This window comes from Canis lupus, chromosome 32, assembly GCF_011100685.1.
Source record: "Canis lupus familiaris isolate Mischka breed German Shepherd chromosome 32, alternate assembly UU_Cfam_GSD_1.0, whole genome shotgun sequence".
Lineage (NCBI taxonomy): Eukaryota > Metazoa > Chordata > Mammalia > Carnivora > Canidae > Canis > Canis lupus.
The window spans coordinates 8,155,210-8,163,854 of record NC_049253.1 but is presented as its reverse complement, the minus strand read 5'-3'; the positions used below and the strand labels follow the sequence as shown (position 1 = coordinate 8,163,854).

General features: G+C 33.8%; 1 pseudogene; it reads right to left on the bottom strand.

The window, feature by feature from the left end:
* Window positions 1–4,828: 4,828 nt before the first annotated feature.
* Window positions 4,829–5,329, bottom strand: LOC100683021 (annotated as a pseudogene).
* Between the last annotated feature and the right edge of the window lie 3,316 nt (window positions 5,330–8,645).

The following is an 8,645-nucleotide window of genomic DNA, read 5'->3' as shown; positions in this document are numbered from 1 at the left end:
ATCCAGAGGTAAAATGTCATGATATCTGCAATTAATTTTCAATAGTAGGTATGTGGAAAAACAGAGACAGAGACAGAGAAAAAGAAAAAGAAAAATGTGGCAAAATATTAGCAATTGCAGAACCCAGGTGAAGGATATGTGAGTGTTCATTATGCCGATGTTTAGACTACTCTGAAGTTTTGAAATTTTCAAGATAAAAAGTTGAGGGGAAATGCAGATTATTTTCTTTTTAAAAAGTTTTTATTTAACTATAATTGGCACATGATGTTACACTAGTTTTAGGTGTACAACCTAGTGATTCAACTTCTCTGTACATTATGCTATGCTCACAAGTGTATTTATCATCTGTCACCATACATTGCTATTATAATATCACTGACTATAGTCCCTATTCTGGGCCTTTTATACCCATGACTTACTCATTTCATAACTGGAAGCCTGTGGCTGCCTCTCCCCTTCACCCATTTTTCCTAACTCCCCACCCTTCCCTCTGGCAACCATCAGTTTGTTCTCTGTATTTATAAGTCTGATTCTGATTTTGTTTATTCACTTATTTTGTTTTTTTAGATTCCACATTTGAGTAAAATCTTATGGTATTTGTCTTTCTCAGTCTGACTTATTTTACTTAGCATAATATCTTCTAGGTCCATCATGCTATTACAAATGGCAAGAGCTCATCCTTTTTTATGACTATGTAAAGTTTCATTGTGTGTATGTAGGTACCACTTCTTCCTTATCCATTTGTCTATTGATGGACACTTAGGTTGTTTTCATACCTTGGCTATTGTAAATAATGCTGCAATAAACACAGGGGTGCATATATCTATTTGAATTAGTGTTTTTTATTTTCTTTGGGTAAATACACAGTAGCAGAATTATTGGATCATATGGTAATTCTATTTTTAATTTTTTTGAAAAACCTAAATGAGAATTGTCTTAATTCTTAAGTAAATTAGAAGTAAGTTTACAAACAATATAAAAATATGCTTTCTAGTTCTTCTTCTCCAATTTGAAAAATCTGTAATCTAGACTCAGGCTAGACTGTTGGATACAAATAACTGATCTCTGGAAACCAGATTAAATTGTTCAAGACAAGTTTGTACCTAGAACACTGAAATGAGAACATGCCAAATAATATGTTCATGGGAAAATTTTATCTAGGTCATTTTGAATCCTTTCTTGTTATTTCTAATTTAAAATGTATTTATTGTACATAGTTTGCGTACTGGCTATTTGACTGCCTAGACTTTGACATTAATACAGCAAAATTTGAAACAAAATCCACTAACATTTAAAAAATATTTCTCTTAACGATAATAATGATTATTCCTCTAATAATTGTACTTACTGCTAAGACATCACTTGCTAAACTAAGGCTTTTCGTTAAATAACAAAAGATACTGGTCAAAGAAACAAATTAAGGGAATAAAAGGATAATCTTTCACTTCCTGCTACTCTGTGGCTCTCTATAAAATTTCTTCAGTACCTGTGATTAAAGTAGATGTTATTATCCTACTTAACTTCTCCACAATGACCTTCTCCCAATATCCAATAAACTCTTGCTTCAATTAAATATTTGAGCTACTTACAAAGTAGAAATCACATTTTCCCCTCCATTCTTTTTCTAATACTCATAATCATATCATCTACCTTTAAATGATAAAATAGTACTTAAAGCCAAAATTGGAAGAATAGGCTCATTAGAATCAAATCTAATTATACATTTGAAGCGTGATCATGTACTATTAATTAGACACTAGAGTAAGACACCTACATTTATTTCTTCACTGTGGCAATTTTAATAAATCTAAAAGTCTGATTTCTAGGAAAATAGAATTAGTTAAATTGTTTGCTTGCAACAACCAAAAATTGATCTTGACAAAGTTCATACCTCCAGTGCCCACATAGTAATACCAATTAGCAGCTTTGTTCATCTGCAAAACCAAGTTGAGGGTACTCTGACCATGAAACTCATTGGGGTACAGGTCTTTCTGAACAGATACTCTAATGGATTTGCCATCCCTAGAATTCAGTTAGTCTGCACTCAGGCAAGGTGCTGAGTCACAGCCTCACATATTGAGGAGAGTGCTGTGTAGCCTCATCTGACTAGAAGGGCTAGTGACAACTCCTGAAAGCTATGCATCCCAGTGATACTCAAGCTGAGAGGCAGGTGAGCAGAGCTGATTATCCTCAAACCAAAGCCAGTACTGGGCAAGGAGGCTTCCCATACTATGCATAGGCAGGGGAATTAATTCATAGCCAAAGCTAAGGGTAGCTCCTGGCCCCTTCCAATCAGAGAGCATGTTTGGGAAATTGACAGTAGCCTGAAGAGGTCCTCCAGCTCCTCCACAGAAAAGGGAATTGAGATATTGTCCCACCCCCTGTGGAACATGACTTTTAGCCCCATCTAACTAGAGAGGATAGTGAAAATGCCTGAGAGCTTATGCAGGTCAGCAGTTCTCAAGCCAAAGCTTGAGCAGTTCTTAAGCCAAGCTATACAGGTCAGAGCAGTTCTCTGTCTCTCCATAGATAGAGCCAATAATCTGCAAAGCAAACTAGTGGCCTCACATGATCAGAGAATTCAGTGCATAATCAGACCTTATTTGGGTCCCCCATGAACTGCACAGGCCCTGGGCCCTGTCCTACTGCTCTGTCTGGGGAGGGAAGATAATTCATAGCCCCATCTGTTACTGATATGGGGTCTGGTCTCAACCATCTACTAAGCCTGACCAAAGAATTCAGGTAATCACAGAGCTCATCTTATAGCCTCACTTGGTAGGTAACAGAAATCCCAACCAGCAGCCAGTGACACACATTCCATCCCTGGCCTCAGAGCTTGAACAGTTGCCTCAGCCAAAAATAGAGCATAATAGAAGTCCCTATTTGCCCAAGGACATTACCAACAGAAACTCAAAAACTCCAACTGAGCAGACTTATGAAGAACTGTCTCTGCCAAGCAACCTGTAGAGTCTAGGGGAAAAAAAAAAAAAAAAAAAAAACACCACTTATTCAAATGTGCTGATACCTATGTAAGGAATCAAGGAAATTAGGTAAACATGAAGCCACCAAAGGAAACTGACAAAGTTCCAATAACTAACCCTAAATAACGAACATTTAATGAACTTTCTGAGAATTCAAAATAATCATCTTAAGAAAGTATAACAAATGATAAGAAAACATGGATACCTGAACAAAATTTTTAAAAATGCATAAACAACTGAAAAGTTTGACAATAGCAACCATCAAAAAAAAAAAATCTTACAGTTGAAAAATGCAAAACTGAACTGAAGAATTCAAAAGTTTCAAAAGACCATTCAGAAGAAACAATCAGTGACCCAGAGGATAGACTATTGAAAATTACATTAATTGAAAATTACAAAAATAGATTATTGAAAATTGCAAAAAGAAAAAAAAGAATGAAAACATATGAAGAATGCCTATGGGAATTATAAGACAAAATGAAAAGAAACAACATTTGCATTTGAAAATTCTAAAGAAAAAAAAGAAGAAAGAAAGAGAAGGGACAGAAAATATCTTTAAAACAATAATGGCTGAAAACTTCCCCAACCTGAAGAGAGATGAGCACCCAGATCCAGAAAGCACAAATGATCCCAAATAACTTGAACCCAAATAGGGCTACACTGAGACACATTATAATTAAATTGTCAAAAGTCAAAAACAAAAAAATTTAAGAGCAGTAAGATAAAAGACAGAAGTTACATACAAGGGATCCCCACAAGACTACAGATAGATTTTTCAGGTCAGGAGAGAAAGGAAAGAATATTAAAAACATTGAAAGAAAATAGCTGTCAGCCAAAAATTTTATATCAAAGTAGTCCTTCAGAAACAAAGGAGGAATTAATAAAGACTTTCTCAAACAAACAAAAACTGAGAAAATTCATTATCACTAGACCTGCCTTATAAGAAATGCTAAAGGAGTTCTTTAAGTTGAAGTAAAATACTGCAAATTAACATCATCAAAACAGGGGTGCCTGGGTGGCTCAGTCAGTTAAGCATCTAACTCTTGATTTCAGCTCAGTTCATGATCTCAGTGTTGTGAGAGGGAGTCCCACGATGGACTCCAGGCTGGGCATATAGCCTAAGATTCTTTCTCTTCCTGACACCTAGGTGGCTCAGCAGTTGAATGTCTGCCTTTGGCTCAGGGCATGATCCTGGGTCCCCGGGATTGAGTTCCACATCGGACTTCCTACATGGAGCCTGCTTCTCCCTCTGCCTGTGTCTCTCTGCCTCTCTCTGTGTGTCTCTCATGAATAAATAAAGTCTTAAAAAAAAAAAAAAAAAGATTCTCTCTCTTCCACTCTCTCTGCCCCTCCCCCCAAAGAGTCTCTAAAAAAAATCATCAAAACACAAAAAAGTAGTAAAAATCTCACTGGTAATGGTAAATATGTTGTCATAGTTAGATTGTGCAATATGGTAATAGGGGTGCATAACTCTTACCTCTAGTTTAAAAGTTTTTTTTAATGAACATAGCAAAAATAACCATAAATACAATAATTGGTTATTAGATACACAATACATTTTTTAAAAAATGTAAATTGTAATAGTAGTAACCTGAATTGTGAGAGAGAGAAGTAAAAGTGTAAAATATGATAATTCTATTGAAATTGTTATCATTTTAAAACAGAGTGTTACAAGTGTTGAAGTTTTGTGGGGTTTTTTTGTTTTTGTTTTTGTTTTTGTTTTTTTGTTTAAAGATCACAATTTATCTTTCTATAATTAGATTAGGAGGAAAAAAAAATGAAGAACCCGCTGGAAGCAGGAAGCAAGAGTCTTCTAGTGTCTGGGATTTGATGAGATAGATAGTGACTTACTGTGCATTTCCATGGTTTTTCCATGGCAGAACATACAGCAGAGACTCAGGGATGCACATGACTGAAGCCAGGTTACTCTTATGTTCCATAACTATGTTGTTTTCAGGGCTGTTGTTGCCACAGTAGTTAGCTATGCCCCAGATCAATGGTGTGCTGGTCTAGTCCCAGAGATCTTTATCTCAGTCTTCATTACAAAGAAGGCACTGCCTTGTGCTCTTGGCCAGAAGCCAGAATCTCTTGTCCAAGGTTCATGGTTTGGTTGACGACATTCTGCTCAATACAACTTTTATCATCACAGCTTGAGATATGAGACAGGTTTTGGCCCAAGGAACCTGATGGCAAACATTAAAGGGACAAGTAGCCAATCTGCGACATCAAGATGAGTCTTTCTGCACTTGATATGATAAGGAAACCTGCAGACCTTGATCTGGTGGTTTTATTATACAGACATTGTAATAGCCTCTAGGGTCCAGGGAATTCATGTAAATTTCTTCCATGTTGGAAATGAAAGAGCTGAATCCAAGTGCTCAGTGGAGACATACTCTGCCCACAGTCACCTCCTCCCCACATCTGCACCCCAGCAATGTTCACATCTGGGCTAAGATATGTTATATAAGTTTCATGATTACCACACACAAAAAAATCTTATAGTAATTACAAAAAAGACCATTATAAAGAAGTCAAAGCACACTGATACAAAAAGATATCATAACACAGGAAAAAGCAGTGTAAGAAGCAAGGAATAATAGAGCTACAAAATAAGCAGAAAACAAGGGGACAAAGGGAATAGTAAATCTTACCTATCAATAATGACTTTAAATCTAAATAGATCAAATTATGGATTCAAAAGACAGAATGGCTGAATGAATTCTAAAAAGCATGATCTAACAATATTCTGCCTAAAAGAGACTCGCTTTAGCCTTAAAGGCACATAGACTGAAAGTGAAGGAATATAAAAAAACATTTCAAGCAAATGGTGATAAATAAAAAAGTAGGAGCAACTATATGTATGACAGAATAGACTTTAAGCTAAAAATGTATAAACAGAAAAAGAAGTTGATATAGTGATAAAGGGGTCAATATATCAAGAAGATATAACATTTACAAATGCTTATGTGCCCAACATCAGAGAACCTAAATATATAAAGCAAAAACTAATAGAGCCAAAAGGAGAAATAAACAATGATATAATAATAGTTGGGGACTTTAATACCCCACTCTCAACAATTATCAAGAAATAATCAATAAGCAAACAATAGATTTGAACAATACCTTAGAGCAAATAGACCTAACAGACACATATAGAACATTACATTCAACAACAGCAGAATACATTTTTTTCAAGCATATATGAAAATTTTTCTAGGATAGACCATATGTTAGGCTACAAAGCAAATCTTAGAAAATTGAAGAAGATTGAAATCATGCCAAGTATCTTCTCTGACAATATGGCATGAAACTAAAAATCAATAAGAGGAAGAAAACTGTAAAATTAACAAACACATGAAAATTAAAAAACATTCTCCTTTACAACCAATGGATCAAAGAAGAAAAAAGTTTCTGGAAACAAATATGGAAACACAACTTGCCAGCATTTGTGGAATACAGTAAAAGCAGTTCTAAGGAGGATGTTTATAATAATAAACTAAGAACACTAAGAAGTAAGAAAGATTCCAAATAAACAGTCTCATGTTGCCTTAAGGAACTAGGAAAAGAACAAAGTGAATCCAAACTTTAACAGAAGAAGAGAGATAATAAATATTAGAAAAGGAATAAATGAAATAGAGAACAGAAAACCAATAGAAATGATTAACCAAATAAAGAATTAGTTAATTGAGAAGATAAAATTGACAAACCCTTAGCTGGACTAACCAAGCAAAACAAAACAAAACAAAACAAAAACAAAGAAAGACCCAAATCAACAAAATTATAAATAAAGAAAAGACATTCAACTGATACTATGGAAATTCAAAAGATCAAAATATGCCAGTAATCTGGATAGCCTAGAAGAAATGGAAGGATTCTTAGAAACATACAACTTACCATGACTAAATCAGAAAGAAATTGAAAATCTTAATATACCAATTACTAGTAGGGATGTTGAATCAATAATCAAGGACCAAATGGTTTCCCTGGTGAATTTTACCACTTAAAGAATAATAAACAAAACAAAACAAAACAAAAAAAGAATAATAAACATCAAGGCTCCTCAAACTCCTCCAAAATAAAAGAGAAAGAACACTTCCAAACTCATTTTACAAGAACAGCATTACTCTGACAATGAAACCAGAAAAGGACACTACTAAAGAAAACAAAAAACCCCAAACAACAACAAAAAACAAACCTGCAGGCCATTCATTATTCCTTATAAATAAAGATGAAAAAACTCCTAATGAACTATGAGCAAATCAAATTCAGTAGCAGATTAAAAGGATCTCTTACCATGATCAAGTGGGATTTATCCCTGTGATGCAAAGATGGTTCAATATATGCAAATTTATCAATGTGATATTAATAGAATGAAAAAAATAATCATATGATTATCTCAAAAGACTCAGAAAAAGCATTCAATGAAATTCAACATCCGTTCATGATAAAAACTCCTAAAAAATTGGGCTTAGAAGGAACATATCTCAACATAATAAAGGCCATATATGACAAGCTGATAGCTAACAACATAGTCAGTGGTGAAAGAATGAAAGTTTTTCTTTTATGATCAGGGACAAAAGTTCCCACACTCTTACTACTCCCATTCAACATAGCACTGGAAGTCCTAGCTCAAGCAGTCAGGAAAGTAAAAGAAATAAGAGGTATCAGAATTGGAAAGGAAGAAGTAAAATTGCCTGCTTTTGAAGACAACATGATTTTATATGTAGAAAACGCTAAAGTCTCAACTCAAAAACTTTTAGATCTAATCAATGAATTCAGTAAATTTGCAAGATACAAAACTAACATACAAAAATCACTGGCATTTCTATACACTAACACTGAAACTTCTAAAAGAGAAATAAAGAAATCAATCCCATTTAAAACAGCATCAAAAAGGATAACATACTTGGGAATAAATTTAAGTAAGGAGGTAAAAGATCTCTATGCTGAAAACTCGAAGACACTGATGTGAGCAACTGAAGAAGATGCAAATAAATGAAAAGATGTCCCATGTTCATGAATTGAAAGAATTAATGTTGTTAAAATGTGAATACTTCCAAAAGCTATCTATAGATTCTATTCACATGTAAAAGAATGAAGCAGGGCTCATACATTACACCATTCACAAAAATTAACTTGAAATAGATAAAAGACTTAAATATAAGATCTGAAATAAACTCCTAGAAGAAACTCCTAGAAGAAAAAAGGAACAAAGCTCCCTGGCATGGGTCATGGTAATAATTTTTTGTCTAAAATACCAAAAGCACAAGCAACAAAAAATAACAAATAAACAAATGGGACTGCATCAAAATAAAAAGCTTCTGCACAGCAATAGATATTATTAACAAAGTAAAAAGACAATCGACAAAATCAGAAAAATTATTTGCAAAGCATGTATCTGGTAAGGGTTAATATCCAAAAAATACAATGGACTCATAACAACTCAACATAAAAAAAGAAAGAAAGAAAAGAAAGAAAGAAAGAAAGAAAGAAAGAAAGAAAGAAAGAAAGAAAGAAAGAAAGAAAAAGAAAGAAAGAAAGAAAAGAAAAGAAAAAAAGAAAGAAAAGAAAAGAAAAGAAAAGAAGAAAAGAAAAGAAAAGAAAAGAAAAGAAAAGAAAAGAAAAGAAAAGAAAAGAAAAGAAAAGAAAAGAAACAATGTAAAA